Source organism: Falco punctatus, assembly GCF_963210335.1.
Source record: "Falco punctatus genome assembly, chromosome: 7".
Classification (NCBI taxonomy): domain Eukaryota; kingdom Metazoa; phylum Chordata; class Aves; order Falconiformes; family Falconidae; genus Falco; species Falco punctatus.
In genome coordinates, this window is record NC_137587.1 from 20169126 (window position 1) to 20188242 (window position 19117).

Sequence of the window (19117 nt, forward strand, 5' to 3'; positions counted from 1 at the left end):
GAGTATCTCTTAGCTCTCTTCTTTCCTTTCTCTTTGACCTTTCCTCTGCTCCTTGTAAAGCATTCTCTCCTCTCATGCTGTGAAATGTTCATACTGTCTCATACTGTTAAATGATCTTTCTCATGCTCTCTCTCGACAATGTCTCTAGCATGGTCCTCAGTGCTTTCTAAAGGATGCTATTTCACAATAAATACAGAAGCACTGCATCGGGCTGCTGTCCTCCGTAGCTGCCTAATCCGATACAATGTTTTAAAGGTGCTTCTTAGAACATCGAGGATGCCTTGGCTACCTTAGCATTTTCCTTCTCAGCTCTGTTGAAATATATATAAAACAACTGGTTATTTTTTCATCCAGGTCACCAGCACACACAGCAGTGTTCTAGCATGCACAGCTTGGTTGCTGAGGTAGGGCTAGCTGTGCATTGTTCTCCATTTCCCCTTTAAAATGCTCCATCTTCCTGATACTCCAGCTCTCCCAGTGAGATTGTGCAATCAGGTGACTCGGTGACAGGCTGGTTTGCTGCATTGTGGCATCCTCGGAGCAGCCACCGCCGCTATACACAGAGCTCCCCAGGCTAAGGCTGGCGCTCCTGGTAACCCGGCACTCCTGGGTTACGCAGAGTTATGCAAAGCTGCCGCGGTTTTTTGTGTGCAGCATCTGCTGGCCCTGCAATTCTGGGGCTGAAGGAGCAGCCTCTCAAGAGAATACCTGCCTTTGAGAGTCACTTGCGGCCAGACATCTTGAGAATCCTTTGTTATAATTGCCTCGAGGCCTGCACAGATCCAGTGCTGCCTCATCATTGAGACCATTTATTATTGATATCAGAAATGCTGAGTCATTAAACAAAGGTCATAAAAACATCCTTGTTCTGCTGAAAAACATGAGCTCATCACTTCTGGTACTACAGAAGGCCGGAGAGACCAGGAAACCTCGTACCTATGAGAAAGAAAATGCTGACTGCATCAGCGGCCTGGGACAACCAAACAGCCCAAAGGCAGCAGCTAATTAGGAAAGACAGGGCCTTGCTCAAAGACAGGTCTCTGGGCTTAGGATCAGTTGCCGCTTCTGAGTTTGTGTCACCTTAGGTTACCATTTAACCCCACGGTACTTCGATTTTCCTCTCTGTAAAGGAACAAAACCCCAAACATCCCTCCCTTCTGTCTGGAGATGGCCGAGTGCTGCAGAGGCACCAGCCAGCTGAGCCTGGCGGCAGAGCTGCCGCTACCTCCAATTTTCAGAGGGAAGCCAGAGGTACAGAGGAGTCATCTGTTTGTTCTGAGCTCTGGTTCAGGATTGCAGTCTCCTGACTTCTAATCCTACAGAAAGACATTTTTTTTCCTGCATTCTCACGGTGCCAAAGAGTTAATGTAGCAAGAGAAAGGGCTTTGATTTATTTTACTACCTATGCTTTAGATTTATTTTCTTACTCCTCTTCCTCAGGCAATTTTCTGAGTCTGAAGAGATCCTTCTGGGTGGAAAAACACTTCTTGTAGAGATTGTGTTTCACTATTTTAACAGTGAGGCTGCAGACAAACATTTCCTTTGATAGCTGTGTTTGATTTCCTGCACCGCAGGGGTGTCCCGCCAGCGGCCAGATTCAACAGCAGGCGCACGGGGGTCGCATCCCTTTGCTGCTCCGCGTTTTTCTTCGTTGTGGCAGTTACGGATTTCTTTGGAAGGGTAAACACGAGCAGCCCGTACTGCGGGCCGAGCGGCCCCGCCACCCCGCGTACCCCTGCCGCCGCCGCCCCAGGCGCCCGCGAGCCGGGCGCTCGGCCGCGCACCGGAGCGCACGGCGGGGCAGGCGGCCCCGGCACTGCCCGCCGCCGGTGGCGGCTCTCCCCGCGCGGGTCCGGGCAGGCCCCCGGGGCAGCCGCCCGGCTGCCCCCCCGCCCCCCGGCTGCGGGGCGAGCACGACGGCTGCACCCGCGCGGGAGGGCGCGGAGCCGGCGCCCCGCGGGCCGGGTGGAGGGGCCCGGGCCGCCGCCGCCGCCCCGGCGCTGGGGAGGCAGTGCGGGGCAGTACGGAAAGAGTTAAGGGAAGGTGGCGGGGCAGACCGGCTGTCGGGAGCGAGCATGTGCAGATTGCAACCGCATCCATACTACGGGCCAGTGTCACTGGCACACTTCACCTCCCGCCGCCGCCGGCCGCAGGGCACCCATGGACACCGGTGAGGCGATGAGCGCGGCGCGGCCGGGCGGGCGGGGGCGGCCAAGCTGCGGCGCCGGCACCTGCCTGCGGCCCCAACGCCGCCCCCGCGCCCGCCCCGCCGGTCGGTGCGCGGCGCCCGCGGCGGCCTCCCCGCAGCCGGGCGGTGGCAGCGGCGGCGGCGGCGGGAGATGCGCTGCCCGGGGCGGAAGGCGGGGGCTGGCGCCGGGCGCCGCTGCTTTCGCTTTCTGGCGGCAGGAGGGCCCTGCGGCCCCGCCGGGATGGGGCAGCCGGGCGGCCCGAACAAGACAAAGGCGGGCGGCGGTGCCTGGCGGCGGAGCCGCAGCCTCCCCCTCCGCCGGTGGGGCTCGGGCGCCGCGCGTCGCCCCCTCCCGGGGCACGGGGCCGCGCGGCGCGGCCTGAGGGAGCGGCGTCCCCCGGCGCCACCCGCGCCGCCCCCGCCGGCTGGGCCTTGCCGCCCCCCGGGGCCATCGCCGGGCAGGGGCCGGGGCTGTCGCTCGGGAGCCGCCGGTCCAGCTGGGGGGTGCTCGGGGAGGGGGGGGCAGGATGGAGGGGCTGCTGAAATTGGAGCTGCTTTTCACTGAAAAGTGCCCCTTTTTCGGCATAAATGAAGTGTTTTGAAACATCTTTTCGTATGCATTCCGGTAAAACTTTATTCCAGGGAAGGAGAAATAGCTGTGAGGCAGCCCGGCGTTTGCTGGGGGTGGGGGCTGGCGGTGGTCCTTCCAGTGACTTGTCTGCAACCCCGCGAATTACTCGTGCGTGTAAAGCCAGAGGTCAGGGACCCGGATATTATGATGTGCTGAAAACAAGAGGTTTTTCTTTTTCCTTTTTTTCTTTTTCTTTTTTTTTTTTTTAATTTATATTGCTCTCAAGATGTTTGCTCTTGTTCCATTTTTGGTATGGAAAAATATGCTGAATAGCTGAATTTTGGCGAAATGGAAAATCTCATTCCTTCTCTCCCCCATTCTTTGCACTAGGGTTTTGAAAATTGTCTCTAGAATGCTTAGGAGCAGGGATGCTGAGAGGCTGGCCTGTCCCTTTCACCTTCACTGGGAGCCTGGCACTGGGACTTCCTAGGGAGCATTTGGCATTGCTGGTCCAAAACTACCGGGGAAGTACAAACTTGTTAAAGAGTCCTAATTACATAGAAGAAGCAGTAAAACTTGTATCGCGTGAAATATTTCATATTGTTCTCTGACATCATTTACTTGACAGGTTTGTCCTGTTCCCCTCTTAATTCTGAGGAAAAAGCAGTCCCTGCAGCAGCTGAATTTTTCACAGGTGAGGTGGTGACAGCTCCCTGACTGCCCGAGCTGTGTGTGTTGGGGATTTGCAAGAACAGATTGCCCAAAGAGCTCTGTTCTCTGGTTTTCAGGAATGAAAATACATTAATAAATGTATGGCATCAGTTAGAGATGGGGCTAGCTACTGTTTGGCAGTCAATAGGAAGTCCTAAAAAGAAAAAAATACCATAAAAGTTTTAGGAAACAGAAAAAGAAGACTTGTTGACTTGTAATCGCTAATGCATGTAGCCACTTTTGGCCAGCGCTGAGCAAAGCCTTGTAGGAAGTCTGTAAGACACTCTGATGCCAATGCACATCCTGAAGGTCCTTCCAGAATCCCAGTCCCAGTGAGAAGGTATGACCTCTTCCATGCAGGGATGTCAGTTTTTCTGTGTGGTGACAAGAGCTCATTACTGTGGATAAATTATGATTGTTCACTTAATTTGAAAGTAAATATTTTCTTCCTGAGGAGCTTTGTGCGTACGCCTGCAAATTTCATAGTTCTGTGTTGAGGTTCCCACTGAAGAACATGGGTGTTCCCCTGTTGTAGAAGGGGAAACTGAGGTTATAGAAAGATGGCGTTTCATGGGTAGTTGTCAAATGGAAACACAGAAGTTGATTCCAAATAATTTAGTTTAACTAGTAGCTGTAGCAATTTCCTAAACAAAAGTCAACAGAAGTGTTACAAGCAGTTTATTCAATGTCTGTGAAACATTTGAGATCCTCTGATCGCAGGCATATTGCAAAAGACAGTAGTGTAGTCTGGTGGAAGGGAAATGGAGGGTCAGGCAGGTGTTGAGGTAGTACTGCTTGTGACTGCGTAACATCTTGCTGAGGCTCTGGCAGTGCGTCCGTAGCCTTGGTCAGTGTTGCTGTTCCCACTCTACTGCAGGGTGACGGTGGAGGCAGAAAATGAGCTGCTTCGTCAGGACGGTTCAAACCTTGGCGTTGTTGTGGCAAGATCCCATGGCAGTTTACCAAAATGGTCAAGGGGGGCTAAAACAAAAGCTGTGGATAGCTTATTGACACATGGCTTGAGAGTAACCTAGATCTCTGCATACATATGGAAATGACACCTGGTAGAGGGGACTCTGCGGTTTTGCTGACAGTGTGATAATGTGATGTGGTGCTGAGCATTGAAAGGCAAATTTAACCTTGAAGCGAGGTGCAGGTTCCCGACTTTGAGTGTAAGACAGGAAGAAGTTTTTGGGTAAGGTGGTGAACTCCACAGCATCTGGAGTCTTTAAATAGAGGTATCTTTTTGCAATCTAGACTTTAATTCAGTATCTTGGAGAAGTCCTAAGAAGTAAAGATGGAGGATTCCCTTTGGCCTTGTAATTTGCAGATCTACTTATTTCCACACATCAAGAGCTCTGAAGAGGAGTTGTTTGGTAGTGTCCTAAATATGCATGCAACACCTTCCATTTGGTTAAGACCATGACTTAGAGTGCTTCAGGGCTGCCGGCAGTCACCGCATTGTGTCCGGGAAGGGTGTTTCCTCTCATGCTGTAATTAGCCAGATGAATTTAGGTTTTGCCTTCCTCTGAAGCCTTAGAAATGAGCCACAATCAGTGACTGAGCACGCCAGGAAGGAGGAGGTCTGAGAGGAGTGGAGGAGAGGGCGAGGAAACTGAATTCTCCCTAGGGGTAAAAAAAAAGCCCCAACATCTTTTTGCTGTCTCCATGTGCTTTGATGGCAAGTCTTGTTTACCTTCAGAATCATACCGCAGTCTGGGACCAGACTTTTTAGGTTTTCTCTTTCCTCTGCAGCATGGGATCAGTCACTAAGGGTCATGTGTGTGAGACTCGTTGGAACGCTCCTCTGCCAGTTTTGGAGCTGCCACACTGGCGTGATTTCTTGTGCTCTTTGTTCATGGCATGCAAATCTAATCTCTTGAGACTGAAGGACTTCTGTCCTTATCCAAGTTGTTGAGCTCTGTTGCAAAAGGCTGCATGAAATTTTAATAAGCTGTGATATGCAGGAAGTTTGACTAGATTTTAGGCAGAGTCCTTTCTGTTCTGAAACTCTCTGAGGGTGGAAAGAAGTTTTTCCTCACAGAAGTATCCTGTGAAGTGAAAGTATCCTGAAAAAGCTCCTAAAAAAAAAGAGAAGCCTAATATACTGAGGAGGGTTAAAGGACAGTGGCATGAAGGACACCTGCTTGTTTTGGTGATGAAATCACAGAAATAATGGGAAATTTTATGGTTGCCACCTGTACCTTAGGATCCTTTGTTTCTGGATTGCGTTTAATAAACACCATGTTTAAGAAAATGAAATTAAGTTGTTGTGTTATTTTGTTGTGTTTCTTTTTTCAGTCTCAGGCAGCCTGCTATTACATGGTAAGACAAGAGAGGTAACAACATGACTAATTAAAGGGCAGCAGTGCTTCATTCCCTGGGGCTAAGTATACTGTAGAAAATGGGTCAATTGGAGAAATTGTTTGCCAGCAGGAGGTAGAAGAAGCCTCGGTTCCCACTCCTCACCTTCCTTTTGTGGGAAGCACTGCCCACCTCCGCAGGCAGTTCCAATAACTTGGTAAGCTTTCAGATGCCAGAGCCATGTCCAGCAAATGGGGAAATGCAACCTGAGCAAACTCCCCTGTGGTCCCTTCTGTCCTCTGTGTGCCTGTATAGCTGCAAACGAAGCAGTGTCCAGCAAAGGTGCTCCTGGGTTGGATCTGGAGTGAAAGACAGTAAAAGTGGGAATTCTCTTTTAAAATAAAATCTGCCTGTTGCGTAGGGTGAAGTACGGTGGGTTTCCTTACTTCTTCTGAAAGAAGATTGATCATCTAGGTAGCTAATGTTTTCTGACATAAAAGGTATTTGTTGTGGTTTGCTTGGTGTGGGTTTGTAAAAGATTCCCTTTTTGCTTCTTGTATGTGTTTTAGTATTCTCTGGTGACTTTTATCTCCTGACCCTGTTGCTTGCTTTTAGCTTTGCAGGCTCACTAGGGACTGGATGGGGGAGTGGAGGGCTGGTTTGCCTTGTACGTCAGAAATAAACGGGTCTGCTTTTTATGTTTCTGTGCTGGTATGTGAGGCAGGAGTATCCGGATGGTTTCTGAGCTCCTAGGTAAGATGGTTGCGCAGGCAACCAGAAAGAGCCCTGAAAGATGGCCAGACTGGGCAAGGGCTTTGGCTCTGCAGGAACAGATTACCAACATCTGTGCCAACTGGGAACAACATGCTCTTTCTGGTTAATCAGAGCGCTGCATTCCTGGTTGTAAATGATACACCCAATAATGTCTAGTGTGAGCCAGAGCCTGTGCACCTTGCAGTCCAGCTAAAACAAGTGTAAAAGATGTGTATTTGCAGGTGTGAGCTGCTCTTTAACATGTCCTTAGAGGCTAAGTAAAAGCTAGACTGCTTGAGATGTTTGTTTGTAGGCATACCTGAATGAGAATACCTATCAGTTATTAGTTCGGAGATGTCTAATCATTGCATAAAAGAGAGAAGTGTTTTATGTTACCTTTTCTTTTGTTCCGGATTTTTGTTAGTGTCAGTACACAAGAGTTCACCGCAACCTTATTTCAAAACTCCCCCGCCCTCACAGGCTTCTGTCAAAGCTGGATTAAATGACTGAGGGAATCTTCCCTACCACAAGTGCTGCTGTCTTGCTTTCATTGCGTAAGATCCAAGCATTAGTAGTCATTAGGTAAGTGTTGATAGCACTAAGTGGCGAAGCTGCTGTTTGACTCCTTCCTTGCTGGATCTTTGCTGTCAGGTGCACCCTATGTTGAAGGTAGCCTGTACGAAGGACTTGGCTGTGGAGCACCCTTCTGTCCTGTTCTCCCTGACTCTGCCGGGAGCGTGAAGGAGATGACAAAGTATTTCTGAACGGGGGGAAGCTCTCTCTTTAGCATGTGTAGCTGTGGCATAGTGCTGTGCGTACTGCTGTGTGTGCCTTCTGGGGATGGGGAATCTGTTTTGAGGTTTTTTCACCCAGAATACATGCATAGAAGATGGTCAGATCCATTCAGCTCCACCAGCCTAATCTGGGCTGTGAAATCTTAGCAGGGGCTGTGTCCCTGCAGAGCTCTGGGTAGAGCAGCAGAGGGTGGCCTGGTGATAGTGGTGCATTTGGCTGTTTCCCCTCCTGCTAACCAACCGAGCAAAGCCAGGATACTTTGGCCTATTTATTTTCTTTGTATATTGTGTCTTACGGTAAAGATGCTTCCAGTAAGTTCTAGAGGAAGAGTTACTTCTTTTTGTGATTTCTGGTGTTTTCAAGATGTGTGTATGATTTCCCCTAGTGGCATGATAGGTACCATGTGATTTGGTTTATTTTGATCCAGCAGCTCTTTCCAAGGCAGATCTTGCAATTAAGCTTTTAATTGGAAGTGGACTTGCACAAGAGCCACAGGATGTAGGGCACAGTTTATAAAAATGTTTGAATGTCTACTAGGAAGAGGGGAGCCACTGTGAAGGTATGTAATGATTCCTTAGCAATATAGAGCTTGGTTGTTGATGCTTTTGGTTTTCCTTTGCTACTTAATACTTTACCATGGAGATGAGGTACTGAGTTTCCAAAACATCAGCTTCAGTCACTTGAGCTGACAGAGGCTAGCATGGTATCAGGAGCGCCCTGGGCAGCTAAGCCATTCCCGTTCTGTGCAATGGAAGACTTGGGTGCATATATAAAGTAGGCAGTTTATTATGTTATTTTATATTGGCATATAATTTGTGGATGTGCAAAAAGCCAACTTCTAGAATCAAAGTCCTTCTGATAGATAATTTTATCCCTTTGGAAACAATGCCTCAGTTTGATTACTGCTCACCATAAAGGTAACTAAGCTCTTCATTCTTCCATAGATTAGCTAGAAATTAGTTTTTCAAAGATTAGATCAGTAAGTAGAGCATGTTGATTTCTAAAAATGTAATGCATGCATGTGTTCTGATTCACCTCTAATTTTCATGGTGGGAGCTGCGATAATGCTTAGTACCCCGACTTCAAGTTGGGGTGTGCTACCTTGTGTGTGGGGTGGTGGGAGTAGGTTTTTGGTTTGTTTTTTTCTTTTCCCAGCTACATACCAGACATAGAGGACAGAAAAATACCGCATTCTGATAGGAGAAATGTAGTTTTCTTGCTTTGAGATCTTTGTTTGAGAAACAAGGACTGGACAATGTTGTGACAATAATTAAAATTTGCTATGATTTGGATGAGGGCTTAGCAACATTTGGAGTACTAAAAAGCTCTAAGTGCCAACACCAGCACTTCCACTGCATCTTTCAGCTGAGAATCTCTATTCTTAATGAATTTTCAGTGTGTCTTTGTGAGGCTGGTATTATTAGTGTCATTTTGCAGACAAGTAGGTAAAATAAAATGCTTGTATAAGCACATTCAGCAAGCCAGGAAAGTGCAGGAATAAAAATCAGGAATAGTAATGTTTCAACCTGTTTTTAAGCTACTGTCTTGTACTTCTCTTTTGCCAGAAAAGAGGCTAAAGGCAATAATTTTGGTAGCTCCCCCCCCCCCCCCTTTTTTTTTTCATTGGGTTAGGCAGCATGAAAGTGAGACATTCTTATGCAACATATCTAAGTGTGCATGTGATACTTTAAAAAACGGTAATCAGATAAGTTGCTAGGCAGCAGTACCGTGCCTTCAATTACCAAAAAGCCAGTGAGTTTGCTTTCATGATGTAACGTGTTCTGTACTTCTTCATAAAGCAAGTGTAGGTGGAGTTTTGAAGAGTTGCTCCTTTTTAACTCACCTCCTGCTTAACATGCCATATTGCAAGGTCAGATTTGACCCCGGTTTTAGAGAAAAGTATCCACAGAACAGGAAAAATGTTAGATGAGCTCTTAAAGATAATGAAACATATGTAAGTAAATAATCATTCCTTCCCTGTGGGTCTTTGATGGTTCAAAAGCTTATGGAAAGTAGCCTGCAGCTTATCCTTGGGACCATGAAAAATAAGAAAATGGGTGAGAGATTTATGTTAAAAGGTAGATGGCAGGGATATGTGGCAAGCTGTGAGAAGTCTTAAAACACTTACAGTGGTCTGTTAGCCCAAAAATGTTGAGAGCCACGGTAAAGCATGAAAACTTGGATGTAAACCCAGCTGGTTCATTTTCATTGCCTTAGCAGGAACAGAATGGAAGAATGGAAGGGAACATAAGCAGGGATGAATGTACATGCAGGGAAAAGTAAGTGAGAGTCTAATAATGTAAGACAGATCGAGCAGCATGAGGGAATTTGGTTGTGTGTTTGTTTGAAACCTGAGTTTCTTTCTTTCTTTATTTTTTAAAAAACAGATTGCAGGATAACGACAACAAAAAAATAAAAGGCTCTTGGCAGTTATTCCATTCACGCATCATGCATTTCTGCTTTTGGTGATAAATAGCCACAGAAGCATTTGCAGTTACTGTAGTTGTGTGGGGGTGTAGGCATGTGCTCAAACCTCTTCAGCTATTGGGTAGCAGCATGGCTTTTAAAAGAAATCTGAAACTCTGGAGGTCGAATGTGATTCTCAAGGCTTTGCCAGAAGTTTTCAGTAGAGATAGGGGACCCACTTGGAGGTGTCTGGGAAAGGATGCACCTAACCTTGGAAATCACTTGTTTTCCTCAGGTAACTGGAAGTTGTTGCTTTACAGAGCTGTTTTTCTAATTAATTTGTTGTTGTTGATCCAGAAGAGAGACATTTCCTTTTCAGGAGGCGGGGGCTGTGTAGCGGCGCATGCCCTCGGTAACCCTCTGAGGTAATTCAGTCCATTTGGGAAGGAAATTCAGCCAAACCTACCACGTTTTGTGCTCTGTCTACCAGGTCTAGGTTCAGAGATGTTCAGATCCCAGCTGATCTGTGTGCAGGTTCAAAAGTCCTCAGCAAAAGGCGTGCTGGGACTTCAGCTGAAAGTGAAATCTGCATCGCCCTCTGTATAAGTCCTGCCAAAGCAGGGTGAGCTTCTGTGGAGGCAGATGCTCACTTTCTATTTCCAAATGTGGCACTTTCTTCCTGGGAGAATCCCAGATAAGTCACGGAGCAGTGCTGTTTTTTCTGTTTCTCTGTTGAACAGCTGATCACTGGGTAATTGCATGAACCTGAGCTTTGTATTTTGGAGCACTTTGGAAATAATGAAGAAGTGTAAATACTAAAATAGACAGCTGAAGGAACATACAAGTAAGCACTTTCCAGTCAGGAATTTCCTTTCCTTTTTGTTTGCCTGTTCTTTGTATTCTCATTTGGTGAGCACTACTGCTAAATTATGCTACCATGTGATCCCCAACCTGCTGACACCAGGAATGTTGGTGTCTGTGTGAGAGGAACAGTCAGAGTACGGGCAAGTGCTGTTCTGAGAAGCCTGAGTCTAGCCTAATATTAGATTTTAGATTTTAACTGTTTCTGTATATGTAATTGAATAGTCACGCCACTGTTTGTTTGTTTGTTTATTTTTTTCCCTACTACAAACGTCACTCATTTTTAATCATTGCTATTTCAACACAGAAAATTCATTTATATACAAAAGAAAAAACAAATCCCCTTTTCTGAACAGCTTAAGCATTGTATTAATCGTGAGCTTTAAGGTCAAATCTTTATCTTCAGCTGTACCTCTCTGCTGGTGTGTTAGGACATATTGCTAATGAAGAGTTCCTTGAGTGGTTATTTTCTTTCAAGTGTACATGTGTTACTAAAGCTATGGTTTGTCAAGCACTTGGAGTTCATAGGAATGAAGTTTTCTGTGAAAAAGGAACTACTTCTTCCTGGGTGATGGCTTGTGAGTGAGATTTGGGAGGTGATACAGCTGAGAACTAACAGGCATTAGGGTAGCATGGGGGTAGCGTTCAGATGGCAGATGAGTTCCTTGGTCTGGCTCCTGGTGAAGCCCCATGGGCATCCTGAGTGCCCGTGCCTGGGAAGGAGCTGAATTGGGCAGGACTGTGTTGTCCTAAAGTTAGGTTGGCTTGAAACCTTTTGTAATATTGGTATTTCTGCACTGATGGAGTTGTGAGGGTGTTGCAGTTGCTTATTTTGTATGATTTTTTCCTTAGTCTTTTACAAATCAAATTATAGACAAAGAGATTTGACTATGTAAAAAGTATTCTTGGTGTTATTGTGATTCTAGGGAAATGGTTTTTAAAATTTAGTTTGCATGTGTCGGATAAATAGTTTAGTAGAAACCTATATCGAACTGTTATAAAATGTTTACAATGAGAATAGAATATATGCAAGTCATTTCTAGGAACATCAACTTTAGAACAATTAATACCAGAGCTAGCTAACAACTAAGTCCTTTCCCAATTTGATGTGCAAGTACCCAGCTGTTGAAATAGCAAGTATTTCTCATGATAAGAGAGACTCGGAAATAGATGCAAGCCTCGCTGCACAGGCAGAAGGTGCTAAACGTATCTCTGTAATACTCCCGTTACATTGATTTAATTAGTGTTTTATGCTATTCATTGCTCTGTTAATCTTGGTGGGAAGGTTTTGTTAGGGGAGGATTAGTTATTTAATCTGCATTTTTAATCGGAGTGCTTTTGTAGTTCAGTGCTATCTAAATAAAAACAGTGTAGGGTTGGGGTTTTTTTTTGTTATTCTGTTGAGTTTTCTTTAAGGAAAATGTTTCTCTTGAATTCCTGTTGGACTTTGGTGCTCAAAACCTCTGAGATTCACTAGGATAACGTGAAGATCGCATTTGTTATACAGTCAGACACGCAAATGTCCTTGCTCTAACTTCTTCGCACGCAATTAATGCAGAAAAATGCCATGTGTAGGCAAGCCCTTGGAGTGTAAGATCTGTGAGGCTGATGCGAGTACGTTAGGTACTGGTGTGTTTGAGCTGGCATCTCAGGGCGTGACTTCTGCAGAAACCTGGAGCATGGCACGCTAAATGTCAGTGCTCAAAGCGAAGAAGTGCAGCCCCAGCTCTCGGGCTCTGCTCACAGGGGTCGTGCAGCTGTGTGGCCTGAGCCCAACACGGAGGCGAAAGGCAGTCGGGTCACTGGAGCGGCGGGGAGGAGGCAGTGCTGGTGCCCCCTGGAACGGGCTGGGCTGGCAGGTGGGTGGCAGTGGCAAGGGCCTGCTTACACGAGGGCCATGCTGTGTTCTGGAGCAGGGAAGGGGGAAAAAGAAAGTGTGGTAACTGGAGAAGTGAGGAGGAGAGGAGGTGGGGGAGACAGGCAATGCTGGGAGAGGGAGGATGGGGGTGAAAAGGAGTCAGCAGTGAGGCTTAATTCAAAAACTGGGGGGTTGGCCAGGAAAATAGAGATAAAGCACTTTCTAATAGACCCTTCAAGGGTTAACTGGGACCTTGGCTGAGACAGTAGCCGTGAGGAACCTTTGGTCACTGGCTTCAATGAAGTTGCTCTGTGTGTTTGCTGTGGCTGAGATCCAGAAGGACAGTGGAGAGTCAAAAGGCTCAGCCTCACCAGTGGAGAGGCAGCTGCCCGGGAGCCACCCTGGGCGAGGGGCAGGTACGTGCGCCTGCCTGGGGCTCTGAAGAAGTCAGGTTTTCCGGGACCCAATGTACCAGAGCTAAGCTATCCATACACATAGCTGTCTCTGTTTAAAGCCTTTCTTGCACTGTGCTTCATTAAGATTAAACTGTACTGCTTTGCTTTAGGAAGGCCGTCTGGTTGGTGTACTAGCTGTTGGTCACTCGCACCTGGTCTGAAAACAGTTTGCATCTGAAACGGCTTGGACTTGCTGGAGGTGACGCAGTTGACCTGCGGATGCTGTGAACCAGGAGCTGACCAAAAAGCAGGAGAGCTCCAGGATTCCTCCCTGGGAAAGGTAAGGGCTGGAGGGTAAAACCTGTGGGAATGCACTCAACCAGAAAACCAGAGCAGTTCTCCTAGGATAGAGCTGACTGCGTTGTAGTTTGGACCTTTGAAATTTAAATATGTAGAGTGCATAAAGGATGGTCAAGAAGCGAATTTATTTCCATCAGTTCAAACTGCAAGTTGCTTTCTGGAAGTGTAAGAAAGATTGCTTTTTGCACACATCGCCCTTGATTTCTGTCTGCTTTGAGTCACATAATTCTGATTGCTCATAACTTATATTGCCAAACTTATTCCGGTGTTATCGTCTCTTTAAAAACTCACACTCAAATAGCCTTAGGCAGTTAAAACAATCGGGACACTGGAGCAGTATCTCTGAGCTAAACCAGAGCAGTAGGTAAAGAGCAGAGGGTTGCTTTCACCAGCGGTAAGAGGACAGGTGTGAGTCGGATGACGAGGAATCTATTCCTGGCTGTAACAAGCAGTGGAGTCTCTGCACCTGATTTGTTAGTGTGTTACTCTACTAATCTTTTTAGACTTATCTTGCCACTCTCCTGCATCTATGGCAGTCTGTTGCATTTGTATACAGTGGGTATAAAATGCTATCAAATTGGAAGGGTGATTTATATTCCAGAGGGAAACTTTACGTTGATCCTGGTAGGTGGGCTGGATATTGTGCGACCAAAATAACCATCTCCAGACCCTGCAGCATTTTCTGGGTGCTCTGTGTGTCTGCAGCATGTGGTGTGGTGTCCTAACAGGATGTTAAGCACAGGTGTTCTGATACAGCTTGCAGCAGTTCGGGCTACACTATTGTTTTCCCTGTTGTGGATAAGGTTTCACAGGTAGGTCATGCACAGTAACTGGGAACTTACTTTGAATGTGTAGATGCTACATATATTAAATACAGATTCATGTAGCACCTTCCTCCCTCAGCCTGTCCTGTCTCAGGGGTCTCATTACCCTCTCTTAGTGGTAGTGCCCAAGAGATCCTGTGCTAGGGTATTCTGTTGTCCCACTCTTGTAGGTATTCTCGCTCTGATGGGCCCCTGTCTCTCTCTGGAACTGGGGAGCAGACCCAGTCAACTGCTGAAGGAAAGCAATAGATTAATTGTGGCAATGCTAACTAACAGTGTGGATAAGCAGGATCAGCTGCTGCCTCGAGCTCTGACTGTGATCTTGCTGCCCATTGTGTAGCTGAATAGAGGGCTTCGGTTGGTCAAAAAGTGTCATCTGCTGAGCAGTGAAGTCCAGACCAGTGTTGCAAGGTTATGACAAAGCAAGTGTCAGCAGCTTCCCAGGAGGGCTGCTGGTGATGGACCAAGCCTTGGAATGAGTCCATCCATTTTGTCAACGATGCAGCCATGAGTACTTCTGAAGAAAGCTGTGTCTGGCAAGCGCTCTGGTATATGGTACTATCGCTGTGAGTAGAGCAAATGCTTCTTATCGCCTGCCCCCAAGAACCATCAAAGGAAGCGCAGATGTCTCGTATTACTGTTAAAACAAAAACTGAGCACCGTATGGGCACAAGAAAACATAGATCCATTGGCAGCAGAGCAAGACTATGAATTATTCATTCTGCCAGTGCCTCCTGTATGTTTCAAGCACACAGGCTGTTCAGGATGCTGTCTGCTGGAGATGCAGACAGATCTGCTTCCAAAGCCACAGGGGCATGGCTCTGCAGACTGTGATCACCATTCCGCTCAGCTTGTCCTCCATGAAACTGGCTTGTACGTTGTTGTGATATCCTTGAGGACACAGAATTTAACCTTTGATCATCCTGTGGGCTGTTGGTAGGAACTCTTGTAACACCAACAAAACTGGGACGTGCCTGGTAGTGCCAGCCTGGAATTGGCTGTGAGGTGAGTGCAGTAAGTTAAGATGAAGATGGCTGCATCTTTTGTGCAGTATTGCTTTGGTTTTTGTAAGAGAACTTACACTATGTCAGTTTGTTCCTAGCTCTGTCTGGCCAAGAAGCCAAAGTGTCATCTGCTAAAAGTTCCCTGAGCAAAGGCAGGATTCTTCTCCCTATCCAGGGTGCTTTACTGGGAAGGAGCATATTTAAATAGCTGGCTGGGAACATCTATGAAATACGTAGTTTTTCTCAGCTTGTTTACTAGTGGGCATTTGTCTATGTAATGGTTGTCAATTGGCAGCAGAATTTGAGAGGCACTGAGGACTTCTGGAGCTGCAGAGACCAAATTCACCTTTGATTCTTCCATGAACTGCTCTGAGCTCAGGTAAGAGGTGTCCATTATGCGAGAAGGTATTGCTGAAGGTTTGTTTCAGAGGCTGTTCCTCAGCATAAAATGCACATACTTAAATGTGGAGGGATTTTTCCTCTGGTTTTTTTTGGCCTTTCCCCTCCTGCTGGTTGGTGTAAAGATTCCTTCAGCCATTTCATGTATGCAGGCTACACCATGCATATCATATTGCACACTTCTGAGCATTTTTCCCCATTTTTCTTCTGCATCGTCCAGAGTTTCTCTTGGCTGTCAGGCTTTTGCTGAGAGATGTTCAGATTTTTAGTGTGGGAAAAGGTACTTGTAACTAGCAACTGCTGTAGAAATGATGGGCTTTTTAAAACAAAAGTTTAACCCTTGCTTTTACAGCTGTCTTGTGAGGTGCCCTACCCCACTTTGAGAGCACTTCAAATGTTCTTAAAGAGCTGTGAGGAAAGGAACCGAATGATACTTCGGTGAAAACAAGACACACTAACTTGTGTCCAGAACAGTTTTCAGCTTCTCATTATGCCAGCTAGCTGGATTTGCTCTAGAATCATAAAGTGGTTTGGGTTGGAAGTGACCTAAAAATCATCTAGTTCCAGCCCCCCTGCCATGGGCAGGGACACCTTCCACTGGAGCAGGTTGCTCAAAGCCCCATCCAATGTGGCCTTGAACACTGCCAGGGATGGGGCATAGAGTGAGCTGCCTTTGGAGCTGTCCTAGTCCAGAAGCTGAGGAAAGCTGTAGAGGTGAAGATAAAATCCCAGGCTGTGTTTGAAGAGTCCTCACTGAGAGAAGTGGTGGAAGCATCCCGGGGGGAAGATTGCCCAGCTGGGTTGAGAGGTAGGGTAGGTTTCACAAAGAGAGCTCTCAAGGAAGAAAGGGTTGGTCCTAAAGCAAGTAAAATGAGTTTGTCCTCCACTGGTCTTAACAGAAGTGAGAAGACAATAAAATGGAGGAATATATATCTATCTATCTTTTAAAATCAGCAAAAGAAGTAGACAAACAGAGCAGGTGGTGGATTTGTTGTTTCCATAGTGATGTAACTGTGGAAGCTTTTGTATGGTAGAGCTTCGCCCTCACTGCAATCACACTTGAAGGCTATGAGTATTCAGTTTTCCTGCCAGGGAAATGTAAATATACATCAAACATTAAAATAGCTGAAAATGCAGCTGCGTGTTCATGATTTGTTATGTTTGCAACGTTACCTGAATATGTGGATGTTGGGAAGCTTAGTTCTGTCGTGGCTTATTTCTCCTTTATCTGTTGTCCCGCACTGAACTGCCATAATACCACGGTTCTTGCTGCACCAGGCAGTGGTATGTTGACCTGTATCCTTTGCTTTCTCTCATCCATACATACACACACATCCCACAACACTGATGCCTGTGACTCTGTGCTCACCCACACTGATTTCAAACACGCACAGATCAAGAAATGTATGCCTAACTCTTTCCGGCCATGCTAGCTGATCCGAGCACCACCATGGGAAACATGGTGTACTTCTTGCTGTTTGTAACCATCACCTCAGTTGTTTCTGTGGGCCACAGAAGTGGGCTGCATGTGACATTAAAGTGTGGCTTATTTTAATGGGCATTTTGAGAGTGTTTTAATAGTCAAAACATATGACTTTCAGGAAACTTTTGCGTATGGAGAGAGCTGTTTGTGACTGTGAATAGCTGAATTTAGGAGCCTTTTAAATCTGCCTTTGAAAGTAAGGTGGCGTGTGGAATTTTTCAGCATCTCGGCTGATGGATTATCAGTGGGTCATAGAGGCAGGGAAAGGAAAATGCTCCATGTGAATGCTGGATGCACACATCATACATTAAGTGTATACCAGTCCTGCACACCTACCTGCATAGTCCAGTCTTCATGAGTCACGGGCACTGATGCCTGATCATTGTTTTTACTCATACTGCTGCTGGATGCTTCTCTTGCTGTCTCCCTGAACAAATCTCCCTTACCTTTGGCATTTGTTTTGCTTGTCTAATGGATGTGTAATGGGTCATCTGTTCCTTTTATAGAAAGGAATGTTAATTATTTTCAGAAGGCTAATTAGGTTGCTAATGAGAAGCTCTACCGCAGTAATATTTCCTTTAATTACTGACTTTTAAGTGCTGTACAGAGAAGCTTACTGAATATGCTGTTAAATACAAATGCTTGTATCTGGCTTTGAGATGCACCTTCAGTCTCCCAGAAAGAAATGCTTTGGCAAACTTGGGAATCCATGTGACACAGATGACTGAGCAAATGAGACTAGTGCTGAGAGCCACCTTTTTGACTCCATGTGAATTCAATGCTTCTGCAAGTGACTGGCTACAGTTGTTCTCTATATTCCAGTTTTGCTTGATGCATTTTGGCAGTATTAGTAACCAATTGTCCTACCTGCCAAACTAATCTATAGTTAAATGCAGTTGTCACACCAGATAGCTTAGTCTAATTAGCCAGATGGCAGCCAGAGGAGGTGGAGTGACTCATTCAAGGTCATGTGGCAGATCATGGCAAACCTCATGATAAAGAGAGGTTTTGACAGCCCTGTGTAGGTGCGGTGCATTATTTGGCCCCTTGTGCCTTTATTAGGGCTGTGGTAGTTCACTACAAGACTTGCGTCGGTTTGCATATTGTTTCATGAGGCAGCACAGCTGCCCACCAACCCCATCCATGTGTCCACCTGGGCACTGACTTAGGAAGTTCCTTTTGCTTCTCCATCTGAGTGCTGGCTGCTACCTGCTTCTCTCCTTTTTTCACCCTTTGTGGTAGGAATCTCAATGCCTTTTAGAACCGCTCCGAGAGCGCTACTGTATTCTAGATGATATTTTAGTTTCAGTACTTCCAGGATGAGAAGTGTTGGGGTGGATCTACAGCATCTCCTGCTTTGAGTGCTGAGCCTTCATGCAGCTCTGCAGAAGAGCTTCAGTTTTTGGCAGCATACTCTGATGTCCAGTCCAATTCCTGAGCCAGACTCTTGGAATACTTTACACACCGTAGCTCTACCAGGGAAGATGGTGAAGGAAGATTGCTGAATGGGGGCCACTTGCAGGCATCACAAGATGCTCCTTACACTTATATACTGATCATCATAGGCCCAGTTGGAGAAAGGAGGAAGGTCTGTCAATGTTGTGGATGTAGTGCAAAACTTAATACGCTGTACTGTGCTGTCAAAGTACCTAAGTGCAGGTGACTCTGAAGAGTGACTTAGGCATAAGAAATACCCAAGAAAATTATTATCAGCATGAGATAGCAAAAGTGATCCTCCAGTTCTTTTCAGGAACAGATGTGCACTGCTAGAACAACTTGTATTTATGCTCCACAGGCATAATGGCCTTGGCTGAGGCACAGTAATTTAAAAGTTAACTTTGCATATGTAGCATTTAAGTTAACTTTGCATATCTTTACAGCTGGGGGAACACTGAGAAGACAATGAAGATACAGTGAAACAAGTTGGTTAGCTGCAGTGTACATATAGCTTCTAAGCTAGTACAAGCCTATGCACAAAGAGCAGACTTCCAAAATGCCAAGGCATCTATTTTGAATGCCTTGGCATTACTATGAACAGTTGTGCAAAGTAAAGGAAATAGTGCTGTTTAGCATATGTGTAATGTGATGGGTTTGTTGTTGCATGTATCAAGATTAGTTATATAGTGGGAGCATATTTAGGTGGTTTTACTCAAAGTGGGAGATAAAACCTTGAATTCTTACTCATCCTACCAAAAGTATATTGCT

General features: G+C 46.1%; 1 protein-coding gene across 10 annotated transcripts in view; it reads left to right on the plus strand.

Moving 5' to 3' along the window:
* Window positions 1-2077: 2077 nt before the first annotated feature.
* TMEM229B (transmembrane protein 229B) overlaps window positions 2078-19117 on the plus strand; it is a 37658-nt gene continuing 20618 nt past the window's right edge. For 2 of the 10 annotated variants that reach the window (XR_013929640.1, XR_013929641.1), the window contains exons 1-2: window positions 2180-3453; window positions 13013-13182. The gene's annotated coding sequence lies outside the window, so the exon portion shown is untranslated. The other 8 variants (XM_080396553.1, XM_080396559.1, XM_080396560.1 and 5 more) reach the window with 7 other exon arrangements.